At 35.8% G+C, this 26,624-nt stretch overlaps 1 long non-coding RNA gene across 1 annotated transcript in view; it reads left to right on the forward strand.

The window, feature by feature from the left end:
• Positions 1-1,023: 1,023 nt before the first annotated feature.
• The window catches only part of LOC135444966 (uncharacterized), a 69,615-nt gene continuing 44,014 nt past the window's right edge, over positions 1,024-26,624 (forward strand). The window contains exons 1-3 of the long non-coding RNA XR_010439391.1: positions 1,024-1,052; positions 6,810-6,925; positions 16,712-16,829. This is a non-coding gene — a long non-coding RNA (uncharacterized LOC135444966). The remainder of the gene's footprint in view (positions 1,053-6,809; positions 6,926-16,711; positions 16,830-26,624) is intronic.

Here is a 26,624-nt window from a genome sequence, read left to right on the forward strand (position 1 = left end):
TTTTTCTTGCCAGAGGCAAAAATATATGAAGACACCTTCCACTGTTTCTCCTTTAAAAAGATACCAAAATTCTTCACTCTCCCTGTTGAATATATTTATTTAACCCATTTTACTGTGTTTTTTTTCCTAGATGTTACATAGATATGAATATTCATGCAAACGTGACATGTTTGTCTCTAGTCATTAACACAGGTGAATCACCCTTTTATGAACTCAACCTCCTCTTTAATGGTTTTCTTTTGCTGTTTTCCAATTTGATTTCATATAGTGGAAAGACCAAAGAGTAACAGAAATTAAAACAAGTAATGTAATGCTGCACATTTCCCCTACTCTTTAGCAATACTCTACTACCTTGAAGGTTTAGAGAAAATATGAAATTATGTATGAAAAAAGTCTCTTGTGTAAGCTATTCATATTCACTCTGCTCCGTGAATGCACCTCCGATGCTGCAAGCTCCAATGTTATACACAGAAGGATTCAACTTCCTGCTGACAATATGGAGCTCATCACATCTTTTTAAATGAGTCTGGAAAAAATCCCCAGTTACACATATGCCTGCTTTTCTAACGCATGCACCAGAGGGTTAGGCTGGCTCCATGTATTCCTTGAGAATTGACTTCTCTCCCTCTCTTTCCCTCTTCCCGCTGAAACATCTGCGTTTGATTTCTGTTTGTCAGCTGGCAAAAGGAAGCTGAAATACCTCTGTGACACTTACTCACAGATGCACATTTTATATGATCCATCTGCAAAAAGAACCATGTGGTATCTGCTTTCCACCATGGGCCAAAGGATCAGATTTACAAAATTATGTGGGTATTGAATTCACACTGTAATCAACGATTCTTGGGGTTACAAATAACTGCCCTAGATATCTTGAGTTTATACTTGATTACTACTTAGATTTCTACTGACACTACTGTGTAAATATTGCAGGATTTGTATTTCTTCATGCCGAAGAAGAAAACAGAGCAAGGGATGCAGAAAGGGTGAAAGAACATATCTGATAAGAAGTGACACTCATGACAACTACCATGTGTTGATGGTCACAGAGTGTAAGTAGTTGTGAAGTAAATCCATGATTTTCAAAGCAAGGCTCAGGTTCTATATTTGTCTTGAGTAGTGTTAAGGTGAGCAAAGTTTCCATAGGGACTGAATTTTCTTGACAAGAAGCTTTGTTACACTTTCTATGACCTTGTGCTCACAGGGTAGAGTGAATGCAAAACTTTTTTGTGATGCTCACTACATCCCCAGTGAGGACAAAATTCTACCAAAAATGACAATGAGTATGATCTTTCCCTCATAGAATTTTAATGACATACAATTCCTATTTCAAATCCTAAACTGGGCTCAACAATTTTGGGTGATACATAAGTGTGAATAATAATTTAAAATAGGGTAAAATGAGTGTATGTAGGAATGTAGAGTTCTCTATCTTGCAAAGTTTGACTGGATTGAGATGGGGAAATTGAGAGTGAAAGGATGCATATATGAATGTCAGAGCAAAGAATTTAGAACAATGCATGGAAGGGAAGTGTCCTTGGTGTTGGTGATGATGAAGCAGCAGCCACCCAGTGACAAGGCTGCAAACTGATCATTGCCAGGTTCTGTTCTGACTGGTATGTTGTTATAAATCTGAAATAAAAGCGATAATATGTTGTCCTAAAGGATGTTATCTCTGAAATAAATATTAAGCTGTCTTCTAACTTAGGTGCAGGTTCATTATTTCACCAAAACAGATTGTACTGATGTCGATTCTCAGTGGACAGAGAAATTATCACAGTTTTACTCCTTGGCTCATGCTGTGGGAAAGGCTTGCAAGCGGCAACAATAAACAAAACACTGAACAATAAACACAGAACTGAATATTGACTAAGACTCAGTCATCTCATTTTCTAACTGGGTGTTTCCAAGCCTTTAAAATTACCTAGCTAAAGGAAACACTACCAAGAGTGTCTATATGCAGTATAAACTGTATTAAGCTGGACTAGGTACTTGACCTCCAGTTGCTACATATCCTTGATTTTATGTTAGTTGATTTTATGTTTAGTTGACAATCTGGGTGTATCAAACATTTGGTCCATGCCTGGTGTTTTAGTTTTTTGACTGCTAGTTTCTTTTCTTGAATGATGAGCACAGTTGGTATTTCTGTTGCATCAAAAATGTAAAAGGGAAAGGAATGCTTCAAGCAAGCCTATCTGCTGTGAAATAAAGTTCTAAATTGCTTTTCTAAGTATAACTTATTTACCATGATTCATTAATATATACATTCATTAATATATACTGTCAGAATTTTGATTTGTGCACATTTACTTTCAGAATCAGATATATTGTGCTGATTTATGTATGCTGCATATAAAACTTATTTAAAAATCTTAATTTTTAGAGTTCTGGTTTCGTATGTGAGTATATAAATCTTTCTGTTAAACTTCCAGCTTAGTTTCCTGATTTATGTACACAAAATTTCATGGATCATAATGTTGAAATTCTAATTTAATACTGTAGTTACAGTAAGAAGTACAATAAAATATGCAACAGTTAAGGTGGTAGGATGAATGTAATCAATGATTTTTGCAAATTGCACCTCTGGCCCAACTTAAGCTGGTGTAAATCAAAATAACTTCTTCACTTCAGGAACTTTCTCTGACTCATTATATTTATGAATCTCGCTCTTTAGTCATAATATGCAAATATAATTAGAAGCATTACACTTGGAATGGTTTAATGAAAGGGGAAGTTATATCATACAAATAACTTTTCTTTTTGATCTCAACTCTCTACAATCTTCATTTGCTAGTCATCAAGAACAATATACCTAGCAGAGATATGCTGTTACAGATGTTCTCATGAACGTTTTGGTACATTAGCATATACTTCATTTCAGATAAATCAGGTGGTTTGATATTCATCAACTCTTAAAAATAAAATCATAATACAGTTCAAGATCACAATTCATTGTAATGTTCCATTTTCCCATGAGTTCAACTGCTATATTGTTATCTTTCCTACATAATATAATGCAGTATAATATAATAAAATATCACATTTTGTTTTAAATAGGCAATACGAGGTAGTCAAAACACCAAACATGAAATCATCTTTCTAGGTAAAGATAGTTATTAAAAGAGTTTATGTTGAAATGCTGGTAAGATTTATTCCCAAAAAGCAGCTACCTCTTTTTACAAACCCATTTCCCAGCCTGAGAACCCAAATAGCTGTGTATGATGAGCAGCTGTGAGGTCCCCAGGCTAGAAGGACTCTCCTTTCTCTAGCAATAATCTGCTCAGAGACTGATGCAGAGGCAAAATATCTTCCATTTCCAAACAACCATGTGTTATGCAAAATTATGGTTAGGTTGCTGTGGCAAGGCTTTGGAGTTTGGTGGTGGGTGGGAGCAGGGGGAGAGTGTGAGGAGCTCTCCCCCTGAGGAGGAAGAAGAGATAGGGAAAATGTGTGATGAGCTGACCAAAGGAATAGGGAATGAAGTTAAGCCTGGGAGAGAGGGATGGGAGGAAGGTGTTTTTAAGATTTGGATTTATTTCTCATTATCCTACTCTGATTTAATTTGATATAAATTAAATTAATTTTCCCAAGCTGGGTTTGTTTGCCGAAGATGGTATGTGCTGAGTGATCTCTCCCTGTTCTTATGTTGACCCCCAAACCTGTTTTGTTTTCTCCTCCCCATCCAGCTGAGACAGAAAGTCACAGAGTGGCTTTAGTGGGCACCTGGCTGCACCTGGCCAAGGTCAACCTAGCAAAAATGGTCAAGAAAACTTAGTTATATTCCTGACCCATAAAGGATCATAAAACTCAACTTAGTCCCACTCTCTTTTTGTGTGATGAGTCTATTTCCTCTGTATTCTGCTGAATAAAATCACAGAACTGGGGGGAAGATGTGTTTCAACAAATTAACACTTCAGAGGTGTACATAGCTTAAATTTTCCTGTGTCAGTATATTTCAATTGCCTAACTGAAAAAAAAAAGAGCAAAACTGTCAAAACAACATATTCTTTAACTCCAATATTCCATTTTAATGTATTTTCTACTTAGGATCTTCTTCCTGATCCCATGGAAACTTCTTATATACTGATGCATTCTCATATTTTCAGTAGGAATCTGAATTGCTTTGTCTGTTTCTAACCCCTGGAACAGATCATCTGGCAGGGATATCCATAAACATTATGTTTCTTGCTGCATAAATAAACTCTTCCAATGTGGGAGTTGAAGGCTTCCTACAATGACCAAGTGTGAAAGTTCCTCTCCTTCATGAGTGGAAGTGCAAGTGACAGAAAATCTTTACAGCCCTTCCCCAGTGAGGGTGTAGGTCTGCAAGCATCAGGCACTCTTGTCTGTTAGACTAAACCTGAGGTCCTGGCAAAAATATTTTTAAATCCAAAAAGAAAATAGCGTTCCAAATGTGTGTGGCTTGTGCAGTTTTAACTAGCAAGGATAACTGTAAGTGGTTATGATACCACTGGGTTTTTCAACGTTAAATCTTTGCTGTAAACAGTCCATGAGTGATGTGAAGGATGGTCATTATCAAGGGTGCACTTATGAGTAAAAATACAGCCAGCAGAGAGTATTGATACCTTGTGCAAACTTCCTGACATTTTTACACAAACCAGTGTTTAAGTCATCTTTTGAATAGTAGATTTGAATGTCTTCTGCATTAAAGTCAGAACTTCATGTGGATGTGATAGTCATAGATTGTACAATGATAGTGCTTTGGTGTGGTTAACAGCACCTCAGAACACCTCCATTGCATGAAGTCTTTTCAGACAGTACTATGCACAATTTTAGGACTAATAATTTTGCCATTTAACAAAAGCCTTATTTAAGTGGAGAAAAGTCCCCAAAGCTCACAAAGTAACCCAGATTATAGTAAGTACGTGGGTTTAAAACACTTTCTTTGTAAGCATGATCTGATGATGCAAGTAATGACGTGGGCACAAAGCAGAATTTCTGAGAAATATTTATCCATGATATAGATGTATAAGATTCCAGTAGAAAGTGTAATAACTCTGCCCTGCCAATATCTAATAGATTTAGTAATGCATATGCAAATGTAATCTGAGATTTAAGACCAGATTCCAGATCTTCCTTTGAGGGATAGTTTTAGAAAGCCAGCACACTGCCTTTGGTGTTAGAGCTCACTTATCACTGATTCAGAGCTCCAGGCTTCAGGAAAGCCAAGTGTCAAAGCCTCAGAAACCTGGTGATGCAGAAACCCTGATCCTCTGGATCCTTAAATATCTGAAGGTGCTTGAGCCAGGAAGCTCCTTTCCTATTGTCCATCCAGAGACTATACTGGATAGTGTGATTCCAGGCATTGGTTGGTTCTGGAAGGAGAAAAAACACACAAAATTTGGCTATTGACAAGGAAAAACAAGAGAGCTTCCAGAAAACCACAAACTGAACGATATGAGGTTGATGTATGGGAGAGGAGAGGAGAGGAGAGGAGAGGAGAGGAGAGGAGAGGAGAGGAGAGGAGAGGAGAGGAGAGGAGAGGAGAGGAGAGGAGAGGAGAGGAGAGGAGGAGGAGAGGAGAGGAGAGGAGAGGAGAGGAGAGGAGAGGAGAGGAGAGGAGAGGAGAGGAGAGGAAGAGGGAGGAGAGAGAGGAGAGGAGAGGAGAGGAGAGGAGAGAGAGAGAGGAGAGGAGAGGAGAGGAGAGAGGAGAGGAGAGGAGAGGAGAGGAGAGGAGAGGAGAGGAGAGGAGAGGAGAGGAGAGGAGCATATGCTCACTTTATTATTAACTTGCATTACTTTAATTCCTAGTAATTAAAACTTACAAACTTTATCAAGAACAGGAATTTGTGAATTAGGTTTAAACAAAAACAATTTTTTTACCAAATCTGGAAATGTTTTTTATTGAACTGTTTTGTTAAATTCTGCAGAATTCTTTTAATAAAGCTGTCAGTCCAAAAGCAACCCAACAGTTTTTAGGTAACTCTAAGCAAGTAAATATGTGTGATGATCTGATGGGGGGAGATGGGAAGGTCATGTGTAAAAGCAGTATCTGAAATAATGAATAAAGTAATTCTTATCATTTTTCCTGGTTTCACTTACATATCTCCTACACAAGGTAATTCAAGATAGTTAATTCCAGTTAACATACTGAGTAAATAACGGGTGGTTTAGTTAAACTGCATAAAATCCCTGTGTGAAAGCTATAATGAAAATTAACTATAGTTTAATTCAATGAGTTCAAATTGCTTCCAAAGTAAATCAAGCCAAATCAAATTAAGGTCATTACAGTTTTCTGTGAGACAGACCAATCAGGGGTTCAACACAAATTACTCATATGACTTAAATAACTGATTCAGAATGATTTTTCTGAGTGTCTTTCCCCATTCAGTCCATCCCTTAGACTCAGTCAGTGACACCACCTACAGAGCACTCCTATGGGGCTGCCCAAGAAGGCAACAGCCTGCACTGGCAGAAATGTCCCCTGCCTGCCAGGTCCCCAGCACAGGAGAGGATGCCACAGGAGACAATGTTGTTCTGGCAGCTGAGTAAAGTTCACTCAGAATATTGACAGATTATTTACGTGAGTGCATGCCAAACTCACCTACAGTTAGTTCCCCTTTCAAAGCTGGGCATTGCCTGAAAAAGGGCTTAAAAATTCATCTAAGATGACAGAAATCTATTTATAATAGCAGAGTTATTTAGAATCAGAGTGTTGCATTAGGAGAGCTTTTCACTGAATACAAAACAGAATATCAGTAATATCCCACTAAATACAAAAAAGAATATTTCTTCCTTCCTCTAAGAAATAAACATTTCATTAATTATCTTTTATTCATTTCATGCAGGTTTATCCCTGGTAAATGTTACCAAAAAGAAAAAAAATGCAGTCACTGGTTGCAACCAGCGCAACTTCATGTGAGGGGAGACCTGCTTGTTGAATGTGATTTTCTTCTCCAACAAGGTAACCCACCTAGCTGATCTAGGAAAGCCAGCAGATGTGATCTTTTTGGACTTCAGCAGAGGTTTTGGTACTGTCTCTCACAGGATCCTTCTGGAACAAATGTCCTGCACACAGCTGGATAACTTTGTTACGTGATGGGTGAGCAACTGAATCATGGATCAGGCGCAGAGTGACAGTCAATGACATCAGGCTGGTGTCCAGACGCTTGTGGGGCTCTGCAGAGCTCCATCCTTGGCCCATTTCTCTTCAATAGTTTTATTAATGACCTGGACACACGACTTGAAAAAATATTAAATTTGCCAACAACACTAAATTGGGAGAAGCTGTCCTTGAGGGCAGAGAGGCCCTGCAGAGAGACCTTGACAATTAGGAGTGATGGGCAATCAGCAACCATGTAAAGTTTAACAGGGGCAAGTGCTGAATTTCATACCTTGGATGAGGCAGCCCTGGATGTGTGTGAGGATGGGGAATGAGAGGCGAGAAAGTGGAAAGGCACCAAGGGATTCAGGCTGATGGCAAGCTAAACGTGAGTCAACAATGCCCTGGCAGCCAGGAGGGGCAACTGTGTCCTCCTCATGAGAGGCATCTGAGAACATTTGGCTTGTTCAGCCTGAGGAAGAGGAGACTGAGGGGAGACCTCATTGTGGTCTTCAACATCCTCATGAGGAGAAGCAGAAGGGTAAATACTGATCTCATCACTCTCGTGGCCAGTGACAGGACTTGAGGCAATGGCCTCCAGGGCAGATTTAGGTTAGATATCAGGAAAGGTTTCTCACCCAAATGAGGATCAGGCACTGGAGCAGTCTCCCAGTGCAGTGGTCACAGCACCAAGTCTGAGTTCAAGAAGTGTTTGGACAGTGCTCTTGGGCACATGGTGTGACTCTTGGCATGTCCTGTGCAGGGCCAGGAGTGGGACTCAATGATCCCTCGGGTCCCTTCCCACTCAGCATATTCTGAGTCTATGATTCTTTTGCCTGAGATAGTTCATCTGTCAAAGACACATACCAGATATACACTTTGACCTTGAGGATTTGCCAGTCTGATTTTAATCTAGCTGAACAATTTACTTTTGCAAGGGGGGGGAAAGGGTCAGTTCCAACAATCTGCTGAATTTGAACAGAATTTCAGTGAAACTTGTACTGCTGTTTATTCACGCACTTTACTAGTCATAGAAATCATGTAGAATTTTATTCCAAAAAGCTAGCATCTACTGAGCCTAAGTAAACAGAAGGATGTCAGATAAATGGAATTCTAAGACAAATTTAGAGCAGAATAAAATGTGTCATTGTACTACATTTATGACAGCCAATCATTTTTGCTTTTGCCTAAACTGGTCACAAGTAACAGTCATCAAAAATGCAGATGGTTAGAAACTATTTATTTGATATCAACACCCACTTATGGTGAAATAACTCAAGCTTATAATATATAATATAATTATATAGAAATCAAAATTTGTGTTTAAGAACTGTATCAAGGAATCATTGAGACATATGGGCAGATCTGGCACTTGACTAATTTTGTTTGGAGCTTCTGAAAGAAATTCTGTGGACTGCCTTGGCCAGTATATTAAAGTGCTTAAATTTTTACTCTTAAAAACATTTTGTTATGTTACATTCAAAATCTTTCTTGGCTTAAATATGGCTGCTACTTCTTGCCCTATTTAGAAGGGCTCATGGGCAGTGGTTTCTTTCTTTTGTCTTTACAACTGTTTTTATCATATCCATGTTGTAATTCCTCTTCTCCAGACTAAACTACCACAGTTTCTTTCTTTACAGATTTTTTTGTTAGATCCTGCACTAATTAGACCACACTGAATGATTAGGATGCCCAGACTTGCAACTATTTTCAGTTTACATGACCTTTTTCCAGCAGCATATCCTAAACAAGAGTAATGTAGAAAGGCACAGCCATATTAGAATTCAGATATGCATATTTCAACTGTAATTTATTTTTTCTAGAACATTGTGGTTTTCTGCTTACTGGACATTTTGCAACATGTTAGGTTTTTGATTTTACTCTAATCCATATCTTGACTTGATATCACTATGATGGAGTCTCATCAAGCTGACACAAGACAACTATTCCTAGTGTGATGCTCTTTGGCACAATTTGATATGTTCCTCTTCTTTGACCACTGAATCAGGGGAACACAAACCAACATGTCAAATAGCATTGAGTAAACTATTACAATACATGGATGCATTCTTTATTTTATTCTTCCTATAATGAATGGTTTGTACACATGACAGCCAGTACATTCCACATTTGAAAGAAGTCTGTCAATCATTAAAGAGAGACAAATCAGAAACTAAGATCTGAATAATGTGTTTGCAAAACAGCCTGTGCCAATCTTGTTTTGATTTTGAGCTTTCTATTCCCTAGCAACTGTAAGTCACAGCATTACACCAAAGAACAAAACAAGTTCTGTATATTCAATGCATGCAGACCTACATGAATGTACCAAAGCCATGCTTTCAAATGCATTTTGAAAAATTTCCAATATCTTCTTTTTTTCCAAATGCAACTGCAGAAATAAAAAAATTATTATCCAGTTTTCATGTTTGAGCATAAAAGAGATGTTAATGATTATGCAATTCTTCAGGAAATATGGGTTTATTTATAACTAAAGGATATTTTTCAGTAATGTGCTTCCAAAAGTCTTTTTCATGTTGTCATGTATTCTATTTCCCTTAAATGTATTATATAGTATATAAATAAAAATTGCAGTTTTATGCATTCAGGGATAATCCTTTTTATTGCTACTATTATTATCATCATCATCATCATCATTAATAATGCTGATTACATTTACAGATTGGCCTCTCTCTTAAATAAGTTCTCAGCTAGACACAATATGATGACCACATTCCGACACCTCTGAGCTTTTCCCTCTTTACATTAATTCATTTTTCCTCACTAATTTTGTCTGTGTTTCTTTGTGCTGTGCACTCCTTCCCACATACCTACATCGCATTTAATGCTGCAATTAAAGATGGATTATACTACAAAAATAACTATAAAGGAGCCCTGAAGGATAGAAAACAGTTTCCCAAAACATTCAAGCGGTCTAAGTCTCCAGTTTTGCAGTTAGATCCTGAGAAGTTAAGAAATTATAGAGTCACAGATGGGTACAGCAAACTCTTTTTTTCCATCTCATTTTGTGCACTTTTTTGGCCAAACTATATTCTAGGTTGTTATTTATGTTGATGGATTCATTTATTGATATGCTGTTTAGCAGTTTCTCTGCTTTTTTGCCCAAGTGTAAGCCAAAATTACATCAGAGGAACAATTACATCTGTTTCATTTTTTGCAGTGATCATAAGACAGAAATAACAATAATAATAAACTCTAGTACATTTTGATAGTGATGATGGTGGAAACTGGTTACAGATTAGTGTCTTGATTAAGAGGCAACACCAAATATTCAACAAATTTTAAATTATTTAAGTCCATTGGCATAATTTATGTTATTTTCTTACACACTGTAATTTTATTTCCCTCACCATAAATACTTCTCCTACAATAAGATCTGACATGTTTTACTTGGGACATTTAATCATTATGAAAGTTCCTGAAGAAAGAGGAGTAGATAATTGAAAATAGGATAGTATAAAATTAATGATACAAGCACAAGAGATACAAAACTTTGCTTTTAGTCAACTAAATATCCAGTACCTTGAAACTGCAGCTCTTGGACAATATTCTCAAAAGCACCTAATGATCCTCATAAAAATCAATGATAGTTTTGCAGTACAGACAGCATGACAATCTTCTATAGACTTTATACCCTTAAAGGAAGTGATTTAGATTCTATATATCTTTTCTAAAGCATAAATATACTGATGGTTTTGTATGTAAATAAACAATAAGAGTAGTCTAAAAGATTCAATGTTTCCCTGTGTCAAGCAAAAGAATTATCCTAAAAGTACTATAGTAAAAAGGCAATTAAAGTACAAGTCCAAACACCTGGTAACAAAATATTGAACAATTCCAGAAAATCTCATTGCATATGTTTAATTCATTTTTGGGAAATCATTATGAAAGAAGTATCTATGACTATGCATATTTTCTAAGTCAGACATAGTTTTGCTTACTAAATGAAATTTTATTACAAAAATATTTTTTTTTTTGTTGATAAAAGATGGATAAGCTGTGGCCCACAAGTTCAACTTGGAAAAATACCAGAAATATAGGTTTTTATTAAGAATTTTTTCTTAATGATAAAGTCTTGAAGGACATTCAGATATATCAAGACAATATAGTAGCTAGTCCTGCACCAGAAAATTTTGAAAATGTGCCTTTTTTATAATTAAAAATAGCAAACAAGCAGCATCAAAACAATCAAAAACACCAACCCCCCCCCCCCCCCCAAATATAAACCCCAAGGAAAAGCTATCAACTCTAAATTACTTTCTGTCTATGGCAAGATAAGTGCACTAGATTGTTAGACAGTACTTCAAAACCTATACAATAATCATAAATTCACTTTTCAAACACAAAATAACTCCTCCAATTCCTATGAAAATACCCAAAAATATCACCAAATTGCAATTACTCAAGCAAAATACATAAAAATTCACAATAACACTGGATGGAAAAAAGGTGACAAATCCTTTCTAAGACCAATTTTAGAAAGATGTATGTGTATCTAAGTAATTATACAGCTAGCAGCATTAAAAAATATAAAAAAAAAGAAAAGTTCCCATTAAATGTATAAGAACAGTCTAAAACTTAGGGAATCTTTAAATCTTTACTTTGACATTAGTTTATTGGGTGATCCTAGGCATGTTCTTTAGGATTAAGAGACTACCTACGTAACCCTGCCAGTATTTCATTTAAACTGCTTTAGGAGGGTAATAACCAACCTTTGAGGCAACAATTAACTGATTAAAAAACTTAGACCAGATGGAAAACCCTCAAAAAGCTGGATTAAATTAGTTTGCATTCAGGATTAATCGACAGTTGAGTTCCAGAGTCAATGTTCACAATTTATTAATCCAACTTGAAACTTAAAAGATTTTATTTAGAGATCCTTAATATTAAAATCTTAATGTTCTAGGCAGAAACATCTTGTCTGATTTCAAGGTTTACAGAGATATGTGACTTTTGACATAACTGTGAATGTCTACTTTGGTTTATGTAATAAAATCTTAACATTTAATTTAAAACCCACAAACAACTAAACCCTCAACCCCAAAACTTGTCTGCTCTCCCTATTTCTTAAGCTAAAATAAGGAACTGTAATCTTTCAGACTACATTTGATATCACACATTTTTTTAAATTAAGCAAATTCACACACAAAACCTAGTATTAGTTGCTGATATGTTTGTAGATAATTGTTTAATATGAGTAGGTTCATTGTGTGTTCCAGTTTTTCATCAAATAATAAGCTTTTGTTTTCTGACATTCTGTGCAACCAACTTCTCACATTCCTGGGTTAATGGAAAAATTCAACAGTGGAATTTTCACCTGTGCATTGTCCTTTCCAATAATGTGTATTCATGTGCACTAGATTAAACTACACATTTTCAATGAATGAAAAGGCTTTGCAGTTATGTAGCATAAAGAAGACAGAGTGACTCATCAAATAGAAGTATAAAAACAAATTCACCAGACATCTATTTACTGTTTTGATTCCCAAGCTCTCAAAAATCAAGATCCACCAAGAAGTATATATAGAGCTATGTTAGGGTGTAAATCCTTGAAATTGTCTCCATGCTCCAACCTCCAAAACTTGACTTTCAAAAAACATGTCCCCACTCTCCAGATAGTCAGTATCCTGAAGCAGACATTGGTGAAACTAGAAAATTCCTGATGAAAACTGAGAGAAAAAAATCACTTCAGATTACCACCTTAAATATAATACAATGCTTTTGGTTTTTTTTCACTTGGGACAAAAAGACCCCCAAAAAGTCAAACAAAAAACCAAACAATAAAACTACACCAAGGGAAAAAAAAAAACAAAACTAAAAACTTTGTTTTTTGTTTCATGTCCCCACAAAAGTAGGAAAAAAGAGACGGATTTTCTCTCCCTGTGATCTTTAATTTTTAGGGTGTACAAGTTCATCCCTTCTAACCCTTGTTTATAGCTCACTCCTTTGGTAGTCATGATCAAACATCATTCCAATTCTGCTATGCTCTTTCATTCAGGAATAAAAAGCTGGAAAAGGTATACACAAGAGACTGCACCTGTAGAATACCGCTGAATTAATTAGAATATGCTTGACCAATCACTCTAAAGAAAAAATCCCAAGTTATGACCAACTTAAACCCATTTAACTACATTCATTTGCTGTACTTGATGCCCATTTCATTACAACATTAAATTTCCAATTTTTTTCCATAGATTAAACCAATCTGTGGATATAAAATATATACATAAATATAACAGCAGTATAGCTTTCAGGGAGCTGACTTAAAAGTATCTCAGGTAGAGAAATATGCACACCAAAATCAAGAGATATCTAAAAAAAAAAAAGTTTTTTTAAAGCTGCTGCAAAGCATTTGGTAGAAATTTATTCCCTGCTAATGCAATCTCTGCAGGGTTAGAAACTGTAACATTTTCATCCTTTTTTTGCTTTGTCCACAGGGGTAATTTATATGTTACTGAGCTGGTGAGGAAGAAAGAGGAATAATACAAAAATTGTTTCAGAATATTGAGAGCAAGGTTCACATCTTATTCTATCTGTCTCAAAACTTAGTTACAGTTTGCAATCAAAATTTTCAGTATTGATAAACTTGACATAGTTACCTTGGGGCAGTAAAGTGCATGTTAGAATATCAACTCTCTTACTGTGCTGCATGCGTAACCAGGCAAACCCACAATTCTGTCTGTCAATCATAAAAGGAATGAGAAAAATAAACTCTGTAGTGCCCAGGAATAAAATAATCTTCCTAGAGGTTACTTTTCATAATCCCTATCAATTATTAGAATTTTTAAAGTGTAAATCCTGTCTTAAGAAAAAGAAAATTAATATATGTGAAATAACAGTGAATGTTCTTATTATCCACATGTGTCTAATCCTTCACTGAATCTTGCTAAGCTCTTGGCCTCAATTATATCTCAAGACAATGAGTTTTTAATGTATCAATTTCCATTTACACTAATTTTTTTTTCATTGTATAATAACAAAGGTTAAAAGAACTAGATTCAGATTTACCTGTAATTTCTGGATCTCTATAGCTTTATAGGCATCTCTACATTAGCAAATTAAAATGAGGCAATACTAGGGTTTTGAAGATAATCCTGCCCTTATGCCCCTTTTCTGCATTTGGCTTGCAGACTGTTTTTGCAGAGCAGCTTTTCTCTTTTGCACATATTCCCTTGGGAGGAAGCCTAGCAGGAATCTCACCACAAGAGCCAAATATTCTCTCCTGTTCCAAGGGGGCGTCAAGCTGTGAATTGGGTCATGGTCACGCAGCCAGTGGGTACCATGACACAGACTCTGTTCACATGCCAACAACAAGGCTCTTGAGCTACTCTGACCACCTGAAGTGGTGCTCGTGTGTCATAAAGGGGGCAAGCACTGCACTCAGCATCTTCTAGCCTTCTGCTCATAAGCCTGGAACTGCTCTTCCATCTCAGAGACCTTGGTCATCACTTGAACTGAGAGAGTTTTGCCCACTCAGATCTGGTTTGCCACCTCATGATAAGTCATGGGCTGTAAAATTCACCTGAAGAGCAGCTCTCCCCCACTCTCGATTCGAAGATGAATATAGGCTCTGAAACTTGGAAGGGAGGATGCCAAAAAACAGCTGATGGCAGGGCACCTGAGCTTTTCCCTCACCACCAAACATTTCTGCATAAACTGGGACAGTTATTCAATAAACTCACTAGAAAGGAAGAACTGGCAAATACTGTTTTACTTTTCAAACTGGAGTATAACAGAACAGGCAATCCAGAGTACTGCATTACTTGCTGCAGTCAAAGGATGAACACTCCACTCTGACACTTTCTGTGGAAATTGAGAAAACAAAAAGAACAGTTGGTTGGGCAGCAGCCACCACACAATGGAATTTTGAAATATTGTTTAGCAGCAGAAACATCATGAATATAAATTATATTTTATTCTTATATGGATATAAAGGTAAAGGCAGTAGGAACACACAAATGCAATCTGCTAATTATCCACATAAAATAGATTAAATGAAACTGTGATTCCTAAGCAGATATGTGGAAGTGTGTGTAGTCAAAGAAACAAGGGTTTACTGAGTAAGTTTTCATCAGAGATCTTGAAACCATATGTATATAGGCACATTTCACCCAAGTATCCAGATTTATCTAATGTAGACTCCATGAACCACGTACAACAGTAATATTAGGAACAACAGAACTGTCTATTTTACCTAATGATCTGCTCCTGTTTAATCAGGAGGAAAAGACTTAGTGAACAGCTAATTCAAACATAACCTGCATCAGCACCTCTCTGTGGTCAAAATATCAGTCTTCCCATTTTCTGGAGATCCTCTGTTCCTTTATTCGTGGCACAAAATCCTGAAACATTTTAATTTAATATCTACCTCTTTTCCATAAATAGAATGAGAACCAAACAATCAATTTCAGATGCAGATGTCTCATAATGGAAAAGATTGTACTACTATTACTATTAGTTTATATTTTCTTCCACATCTGTCTTTTTTATTATGACAGTACTGTCATATTTTCTTCTAGATATGCAGAGTAATTTTAAACAAACTTCTAGATCCATGCTGAAGACTCTTGTATTTCTCCAGTTTATGTTAACTGACAGTTTTCAGTAAAGTATTCTTTCCAATATGAACCATCTGGCATGTCTATGCTAGTTTTACTTGCCATGATGATATTCATGTAATTTATGTGGGCCACTCAATTATGCTGATTACGACTTGGAGCAGTGTTTTTTTCACAGTGCCCAGTATAGGGGCAATGGTTTGAATTTTTTCCAAAAACAGTGTTGATAACAGGTGTATTTTTGTTCTTGCTGGGCACTACTTGCACAGAAGCAAGGCCTCTCGTGCTCCTTGTGCCGCACCACCATTGAGGAGGCTGGAGGTGCACAAAAAACTGGGAGAGGACACAGGACCAGTGACCCCAAGTGACAAAGGGGATATCCCAGATCATGTGCCACCATGGTCAGTATGTGGAGGGAAGAAGGAGAGAGGGCAAACATTGGCAGTGTGGTGCTCTTCTTCCCAAGTCACCATTGCCAGGTGGGGCCCTGCTCTCCTGGCAATGGCTGAACACCTCCCTGCCCTTGGGAAGAGGTGAATGAATTCCTTGTTTTGCTTTGCTCGTGTGCTCAGCTTTGGCTTTCCCCATTAAACTGCCCTTAGCACAACCCACAGGCTTCCTCACTTTCACTGCGCTGGTTCTCTCCCCCAACCTGTGGGTGTGGTGGGTGTTTAACCACAGAGGTCACCCATCCAGTCTGACTTTTCCTTTTGTTTCATTGACTCTTTCACTGATCACTTGCTTTTGCACATTACTCACAATTGGCAAGCAGCTTTACTGCTATGGAATCAAAAGGTATATTTCATTTTTCACAGGTAGAAGGGTTCTTTTTCTTTATTTTCGATCTGCTACTATTGCATCTTATACCTCCACGTTGTACTGTATTGCATTTTATTTTCCTTAATCTATTATTTTGCAGTACATCAAAGTCAAAGAAAAAAAAAAAGGAATTGTCATCTTTTCTGAGCACACTTGAGTGATTTGTCAAATACTGCTGGTTCTAAACCTTATTTTACTTCCATCAAAGACTACATTTTACCCCACTAATTTTTTTTTCCTTTTTTTTCTCTAGGTATGGCTTCAGTTGAATTCCCACCTTTTCACAGAAGCTGAACTAACCTGACCTCTTAAAGGCTCTGTCAAGTCTTTCAGATGCCATTGGTGACATCCGGAAGTTGCAACTATATTTTGTAAGTGTAAAGAAAAATCTTCCTTTTAGACACAGTCTGTAGTCATGCACCAATCTGGATTCATGCTTTTTCATGTTTAATGAAAATGTCAGATTAACATAGTTTAAAGCATTTATAATAGTGTGACTAAGGAGATATCTAGGTATTTATTATATGTACTTAACCCTTATGTGTTGTTGAAAGTGATATGTCTTAAATTACAGCAATTTTGCGCTGGCAGTGAGGTACTCTCTTACAGGACATTACATAAATTGTAAATGTCTTCCCAAAGCATGATCATCAATCAAAACTAACAATGATAATGTTGCCAGCAAAATTAGAAACAAGCTGTCAAGAAGCAAATACAAAAATCATTATGGAAGAAACTCAAATTTATGTTTAGCTCTAAAAATTACTTTTCTCCATCAAAGGAAGATAATACTTTTTTGTATTTTCTGTCACATTTGGGGACATTTCCTAATAAAAATTTAATATTAAAAAAATTAGTGAAATTGTTACTGCATTTACTACATAGATCTATTATTAACCAGTGGAAACCTGGTTAAAAAAAAAAGGCAGGAAGAAAAGGAATGACTATGGGGTATCACTTGTCATCACACTCTTCAGATAATTCTAAAAAGAATATAGAAACATTATTTGCAATTCAAAAAAAAGAAAGAAAATAAAAAGACATTGATTCATTCTCTTCTCCCACCAACTGTAAAAACAGTTTTGATTAAAAAGATCAAATTTTCAAAATTCCGTGAAAGAAAGAATCCAAACTGATCCTCTGCAATTAATAAAACAATAATTTTGGAGACTCAAACTACTGTCCATCAAATTGGCATTGAGAAATGATTAAGCATTAAATATGAGAGGTATAAATTTTTTTTCTTGTTTCAAAATGTCTTTTTTCTTACAACTTTACTGCTACGTATACTATAGAATGTCATTTGAGCTAAAAGAAGGGGAAAGAAAAAGTAAAAGTTAAAAGAAAAAAAATAGAAGGATAATTATTATACTTGTTACACCTATCACTTGAAAAACAGTTTATGAGGTTTGACATTTTTCATGGCCTTAAATAATTAACTGCAGACTAAAAGGCTGAGCAAATATGATTAGTCAATTAATAAATGTTATTGATTTAAAAACATAACATTACACAGTGGTAGAACCATCTATTTTACATGACATAATTGTATACGTTCTAAGTGAACATTGCTCCCAAAAATTCCTTTCTCCCTTAAAAATTAAAATAAATTGCAATAATAATTTCTTAATGAAGCATGTACAAATATTCAGTTTCTTTTTGGATTACTAGCTAGCTAGCATACTCCATGCCTAATGGGTTGTTCGATCATAATAAAATCAATTTCACCTTTCCAATGTGATATGCAAAGTTATGACTTCTTTTTAAATTTGCAACCTTCTCTGTAGTGCTTTATTTAAATAAATATCTATTAAGAAACTGAAACATTTTGCAAACGTGTGCCTATACTTAAAATAAGTAATAAAGTAATCATATAAAATAAGTTCAGTGAACTCATTTTTGGAAGATCTGCTAGCATTAGCTTTAAAAAAGATGAAAACAAAACCTAAAAGAAAACAATTTAAAGAAAAAAAATAAGCAAAGACAAATTACCCTGTTACCATTGCTGCAGTTTGTATCTCAGTTGCAGAGATGTAACTTTTGAACTCATGTCAGTTTTACATATTGAGGAAGATTAAATGTCTTCTCACTTCTTCCCAAAGTAAAAAGTGTAGTAGTTACACTACACTGCCAGTGAAAGATGAGAGGAATGATAGTATCTGACTTTCATTATAATGCTGTCTTTGTGATAACAGCTCTTTACCAAACATTCATACAGTAACCTTATATCTAGAAATCTTAAATTGAATGGCTATGGAGTGATGTTGCACACTGACAACTACTATAGCATGATTTAGCTAACCAACTTCAATTTCCTCCCGGCCCACAAAGCAAAATCCATCCAGACTTTACGTTGAAACATCTACAAACAGTAGCCCAAGATAATACAAAACCAATGAAAAAAAGTGCCAAAACACTCTATAGAACCAATAAATAAATACACAAAAATTAAACAATGAACAAGTAGGATTACTTAAAATGGTGAAATCAAAGAAATCATCCTCCAATCAGATTCTTAAAGATATTCTTTCCACCTAAATCTTCTTATTAATAGTGCCATTATATTCTGATGTCTGGAGTTACATTTGCATCATTGATGCAAATTTCCCATTTTCTAAGTAATAGCTTTTCAAATAATATTGTCTGGTTTTTTTGACACATCAACTGCATAAGTTTAGACTCAGACAAAGGGGTGTGGCATATTGTTTCATTTACTTGCCCTGTACAGATGATTTAGACTCATATACATAATAAACCACCAATATTTAGTTGAATTCTTGGCCTACTTCTTCTCCACAATTTGTACCCTTCTTGTAGTGCCTAGTCTTATATTGCAGAGCACAGGCAGTGTTCTCCTTGTCTTGTAGAGGGATGACTACAGAAGGGCTGTGCTCTTGGGAGAATGTCTGAGCACTTTGGTGCTGAAGATTTTTCACTTCCATACTGCTCCTAGGGTATTTCTTCCCCTAACAAACCTTTGTCATCTCACTTGATTTGCAGCCAATGGATGTGATTTCTTTGTGTTTATCTGTAGAACACGGTGGGCACTAATATTTCTTGTAAGTGCACCAATTGCCAACAGCATCATAATGAGGTGCAAAAATAACTGTTTCATTTCTATTTGATAGTTTTCTTTTTGTTCTGTTCAACAGGTTTTAAAAAACAGTATTATGTGTTTGTTCCTACAGTGCGGTTATGTAATGCATGTAACCTAATGCTTTAAACACCTCTTTCAAATCAAAGCACAGTAACTTTGGAAAACATGTACCTTCATGGACTGTTGATGACATTTTTAGCATCTCTTTATGAAATTGTGATTCCTATTTTGTTCTCTAAGTTCTGAGATAGATGGCCAGTGAGGTTTGTAATGGTTTAGGTTCCGCTCTGTCTAACCCTAAATAGAGTTATTAGCATAATTTTTTTTTCTCCAAAGGGCATGAAAAAGTTAGAAGAGTAAGACCTTCACCAGAATTGTGAAACAGAAGGAATGACGGAAAGGTGATTGAATGACACAGACAGTAAAAGGAAGCTACAAAACACAGATACTGTGATTGTTCTATTTTAAAAAGTAGGGGTTGTGGGGTTTTGGCACCTGGAAAAATGGATTTTTTTATATCTGGAGAGATAATCACTGAAAGACTGAATAATACATAATGGCTAATAGATACAACCCATGAGAAAAAGTGCAGTGGTTCTGTGAAGTGTAACAGTAGCTGAAAGTTAAAACCACCCATGCAGTCACCCAGCAGCCTCTGATAAACCATCTAGACAATATTTTTGGTGTGTATAAATTCTATAGAAAAAATCTATTTCCACAGCAACTGGTGGCTGCAGAGTATTTCCACAATTTTAAAGGGAGTAAAAAGGGAAAATATTTTGAACGTATGGTGGAATTCAATAAATTGACAATGTCCTGTTAGTTTTATACAAGGTTCTGGTGAGGTCAGAAATTTATAGTACTCATGGTGGAATCTGTTCCTGGGCAGTAAACAGAATGGACCTATCCAAAATCTTTTGCTCAGTGAATCTGGTCTGGTGAGAAAATACATTGCAACATTGGTGCTTTGGAGTGTCTTAATACTGAAGAGGCCAAGTTGTTGCCCAGTAACCCACAAAAGATGAATTCAGGCGTTGCAGCAGAGACGATACCAAAAGTAGCAGGAAATTCCATGTTTATCCCACCTGATATCTCCACCCTCTGAACCTCATAAAATATCTTTCTTCTTCATTAGACATATATATTTATCACAATTATTTTCTCAGAATAGGGTGTTGCTTGACTTCCTATCTCTTTACTTATCACAACCATAACCATCACAATCATCATCATCATAGTGTTTCACTGCACTTAATCTATTTAGAATAGTTGAGAATCTTCTCATTCTTTCTTCTGCTTCCCAGATGCATTCTCTGGGACTAAAACCTCTCCTCAGACTTTGCCCAAAATCTTCTAGCTTGCCAAGTGAACACACAGTTACACAATAAAAGATAGAGAATAAAAACCCAAAAAATATACCCAGTAACAAATGCTGCAGGCCACAGAGTCCAAGCTAACACTGAGCATATGAGGGCCACGGATCAACTGGCAGAAACCTCAACAATTTAGAAAAAATGTTTGACAACAGTAGAAAAAGGAAAAATTACGAAGAAAGATGAACAGTGAAACAGAACCTTGTGATAAGTTTAAGTGAAAAAGCAAATGAAGAAGAAACTGAACTTTCAGCTAGGTCAAGGAGAGGGATATACTCAGAATATCATCAAAGTCAAAGCAATTCTAAAAATCATTGAACAACGTTTAACAAAGTATCACCAGCAGAAAAATGCAAAGATTCAAGCAGAGCTGCACTCCCCATGAAGCCATGATATCAAACAGGGCATGAGGACAACAAAGCAAAGACATCAATAGTGTGGAGCACTTGTTAGATCAGATGCACAACTCACCCACTGCAAGGTTAGCACAGAGCTAAGGGAAATACCAGATAAAAAGTGAGTGTATTAGCTCTGCTAATCTCAGAACAACACTGTAAACTTTGTATAAGGGTAAAAGTATAAAAAATGGAATCATCTGCATGTGGAACAATGAGGAAAAGAAGAGAAGAGAGGGAAAGAGAGATAGAAATAGGAAAAAAGCAGGGGAAAGGAGAAAGGGGTGAGGGGAAAAGGAAAATGGGAAAGGGAGGGAGGGAAAATTTTTGTAATGCAAAAAGTAATTAGTTTAATTTGGTAATTTTAGAATTATTTCCCATGAGAAAAATAAAAATCTTCAGAATAACATTGGTATTTATCCCAAGAGATAGGCAAATTCTTTATAAACACGAACATGCTTTTTGCTTAAAGATCTCATTTATTTCTTATCCTGTCTTTTCACCAGGCTGAGTTTTCTGGCTGACTTAGGAAAAAAGGACATAGCCAGATGATGACATGAGAGAAACTAATGTTGTCTTTACAGTGATATGTCTCAGTAAATCTTATTCTTCTAAAAATCTGTGCAATGATTGTTAAAAACAAACACAATTTGAGTTCAGATGTGGAGACAATGAGAGAAAGAAACAATATGGCAATGAAGAACCAAAAAGAAGGTTTGCTGGAGAAATAGAAAAAGACAAGAAATAAGAAAATAAATAGAAACAGAAGTAGGGAAAAGGACAATTTTGAAGAGCTCAACAAGATATGAGGCATTTCTACAAATAACCTGTAGGGCTATGTTTTTTGTGTTTGCAGTAGGACCGCTTTGGGCACAGAAGATCTCATGTGCAATATCAGATTATCAATAGCCAGTCCAGGGATCTTGCTGAACATTTGCACCAGCCAGCAGCAGCGTTTCCATGAAGGCAGCAGGCAGAGTCCATCTGGACTTCTAAGTGGGATCATTTCATGTTTAAGGACTATGATTTGAATTCAGGCCATTTCTGGCTAATGAAAAATACATGGTAGTTCATGGCATCAGTAAGATTATTTGCCCTGAGTTACTGTATCATGCTATTGATAATGGGAAAAGACAAATCTTCTAATAAATACCTTCTTTAAATGCTGTCTTTCTAATGAAATAATCTATATGCAGGACTCCAAAAAATTTTATTTTAGCACATTTCTGCCCAGCCATTAATGTAATGCTAATCACATTTGTTCGTCTGTCACCATCTAGACTATTGCAAATAAGAAACAATAAAAGGAAATGAGACTATATATGAAGGGGAGAGAAATAAATTTTGTTAAAGTTCTTCAAGCTAATAATAAACAATGTAGCAAAAAACTAAATGGAAGGAAAATGGAAGAACAAGAGAGAGTGACATGAAAAAATAGAACAATAGAGAAAGCAGTAAGAGGTGAAAATGATACCCTGAAGCATGATTAAATATAAGACAGGATGTCAATAATTCATAAAAAGAAATGGCTACTTAGAAATGTAAAGCTTACCTCAGCTTGGTTTGGAGATATTGTCAGTATACAGGTGTGAAAGGGGTCTGTGATCTGCCAGTAATCAATCAGTGTTTTATATTTAAAAAAAAAGAACTTGAATAATTTATACTGAATATTTCATTCTGCCTCTAAGAATTGAACATAGTACCTGGAAACAGCTGGGCCAATGATCTCATGACTAATAAGGAAGGTCCAGACCTGAGTGATGTCAATCTAATTCATATAGCCAGGAACATGGATGGTTGTGACAGTATTTGAAGATAAGAAGATGGAAATAAACGTCTACCCTGGACTGAGCAAAATGTGAAGGCTGTCAAAAAAGATGTTGGCAGTGTGCCCTATCTGTGTGGGGATATATTACCAGTTATGGATCTAGACTCTCTAAACTCTCAAATTAGGACCAATATTTTCATTTAAACTTTCCCTTCTCATCAGGTAAGGCATTATGCGTTCAGAAAGAAACAAAATGGAATATTGTTTGCAGACAGGTAATGGTATAATCACTTGTCATTCTCTAAGAGAGCACTGGCAGGCTGGATGCAGAGTAAATCACAAAATGTTACCAACAGTCTAAAAAAGATATTCTCATTTAGCCTGTATTCTGAAAATATTTTGCTACTGAGACAGCTGCTTGTATGTATTTGTCCTGAAAAAAAAAAAGAAAAACCAAAAACCAAAGATAACCAAAAAAACTTTCAAGGGTTACCAGAGCACATAAATCCCAGTCAGCAGAATGTGAAAAGAGGTATCCTGACAGTGACTCGAGTTGCAAGAGGACATGAAGACATTAGCACTTCATGATGAAGGTCTCAGACTTCAGGAGCCTCCTCGTGTTACAGTTCCAGGAATGGTTGAGACATCAGTCAACCAAGAGAAGTGAAACCAAGGAAAGTGATGCTGTCCCCTCTCTTGGTTTCCCCTGGAACTCTCCCGGGGTGTTTTCTGGACTCAGTGCCATCACTTTGACCTCACCCTTTACAATAAATGTTTTCATTTTTATGATTATAAATATCTCTCACAGCTAAGGTAGCTGTAAAGTAGCAAAGCATGAACATTGTCAATACATGTATTCAGCATTTGCTGTTGTGCTTCACCTAATAAATGAGGGGTTTAAAAATACTTGATTTAGCTCATTATTTATGTTGTAGTTTTTGACAAAAATTAATTGTTCTGAGGGAGCAACTCAGAGTCCTAGAGAAAGTATTATGGTGACACAGTAAGTACATTTAATATTTTATTGCACATATTCCTGAGAAAATGTTTCTTTCGGATTTCTCTTTGATTTCTCTCTGGTTTTGGTGTTATATTAACAATTCCACAATGTATCTCCGAGCAGCAGTTTTGTGGGTGTCTTCATTTTTCTTGTCAATTCTTCTGCTTATCACATGTGAAACAAATGAAGAGCACCATGAAATTTGATAGCATGATATTTGTGCAGTGCTTATCTTAGAATAGTCTTTACTGCTCCTTGTTAGTGCCCCCATTCTCCATCAAGCTAAGTAGAATATCAAAAATTTCAATTTTCCCAATATTAAACTATGTGACAAAAGTCCTCAAAATGAACCCTTTGAAAAAAATGCATTCCACCCGCTTTTATAACTTTTCTGCTTGAGACTCGTACTGACAGTCTCCTATCCCTCCAAGCTGCACTCTAAATTCATAAGCAGTTAGATTTTGCTTTCGATCCCTGAGCAGATTTCAAGTTAAATATTGCTCTCAAACCATCTAATCACAACAACCACTTGGTCTGCTTCCTTCCATGCTGAGGGAGACTTTTAAATTTTATTTGGTGTTTAAGTTTATCATGGCACAAATCTCTTCCATCGGTGCTCAAGAAGTGTAAATGTTGGCCTGCTAGATCATTTTAGCACCTATTGAGGCATACTTGTTTTCTGAGAGATAAAAAATTAAATAAATAAATAAAACAGGTGAACAGAATGCTTCAGATGATTCATAAACATGTGAGCTATAGTTTCTGGGTTGTTTTTGGTTGGTTGCTTTGCTTGTGGGTTGTTTTCATGTTCTCAAAGACTGTCTCAAAGTCTTTTCCTGAAATCAGGTTTGCCAGTTACTTTCAGACGAGTCATGTTGATGCACATGTTAGGGAAAATTCTTACTGGCATGTTGAAAGAGACTGCTTTTTTCCCAGCAGGAAAGGTGTTGTGGAATTAACTCTTTCTAAGTCAAATATTTAACCTCCAAACCATTAGAAAGAAAGGCTTCTTTTACCAAGGTGCAAGACATAGATCATCTACAGACTATATTGGCTTTTTTAACATATTATCAGAAAAAAGGATATTGTCAGAAATCTATTTAATGGAAAAATCATGGATTTGGTGATGGTTTGTATAAATCACAATTAAAATTTAAGGGACTCAAAGTGTTATTTATTAAATTCATAGCAAAAGGTATACTGAATCAGCTGAGATGAGACATGAGTATCCATGAGTGTTCAACATTAATCATTCTGCTAATAGAGAAGAAACAAAATTTGCTTTCAGAAAATTTATGACTGACCAGATAAACTATGTGTATAAGAAAATATTTATTAGTGTTATTTATCATCTTTTGAATTAATTTCTTGCTTTTCCTGAACTGTAACACCTTCTTGTGAATAGTATGTCCTAGAAATGTATTTAAAAAAAACTCCACTTAATCTCATCATAAGAAACCCTGTGGTTTCTCTCATATTACTGACCTAAGGTCAAATGGCGTAACCTGATACAATTTCATTTTCTATATGGTCTTAGTTAAAAAAAATATAGTTTATGTTCTATTCATATCCCTGCAAATGCGTCCTCCTGCATTTCCTTCTTTCACTTCCTGTCTTGTTCCCCAAAAATGCAGTTAGATACTTTGAGTTTACAAATGAAATACATCTATAATAGTCTGAAGACTTTACCATGAATCATCATACACAGCTATAATCAATGTGTAACCATTACTCTAAGTCCTTTATAACCAGCTCTCAGAGCTGGACCAGTAGTTGTAACTGATGGATTCTTACTTGATCTTTAGCATAAAAATGTCTGTAATATCTATATCTATAAAAAAAATCTCAATCTTATCTATAAAGGACTTTTATTTTTTTCTCCTTTAAATCTTTGTGAATTACTTATTTTCCCATCTACACCAATGGAAACCATTTTTCACAGCTAAACTTTTAAGTGTGTGACGAATTCTTTTGTGTTTGCACTTAGCCACATGCATAAGTCTTCAGCATAATGTAAAATTTTCAGTTCTTCTAAAAGCAGGAAATAAATTTTCTTGTTTCTACAACATGTATAGTGCTTTGCCTTTTTTTCCATATGGATTCTAATCCATAACTGGGGATTATAGAAATATAAAAGCTTAATGAACATCAGTGTATCCAATGTCAGAATTAATTTAATTCATAATGAAATCCTGCAGCAGGACAATGGCTATCTAGAGGAACTAAAGCCTGGGAAAATCAAACTGCCTTATCACTTGACTGTTTTTGTCAGTCAGATTTGTCCTCAGAACACTATAGTTCATTGAAAGCTCAGACTAACTCTTAAATTTCTAATATTCTGTCATTTTTTCAAATGGGGTCAAGGATACTTCTCAGTTCTTATGGGCCTTAAATAGTCATTGTATGTTAACTTCAGGCACTAACATGAAATGGTTTGGAAACCAAGATATCAGAGAAACTCCGTTTTGTTGATGATCCCTTGAGTCATCAAAATGCCTTAGAACACCACTTTTCTAAGATAATAAATCCACTG

This window comes from Zonotrichia leucophrys, chromosome 1 (genome assembly GCF_028769735.1).
Source record: "Zonotrichia leucophrys gambelii isolate GWCS_2022_RI chromosome 1, RI_Zleu_2.0, whole genome shotgun sequence".
Lineage (NCBI taxonomy): Eukaryota > Metazoa > Chordata > Aves > Passeriformes > Passerellidae > Zonotrichia > Zonotrichia leucophrys.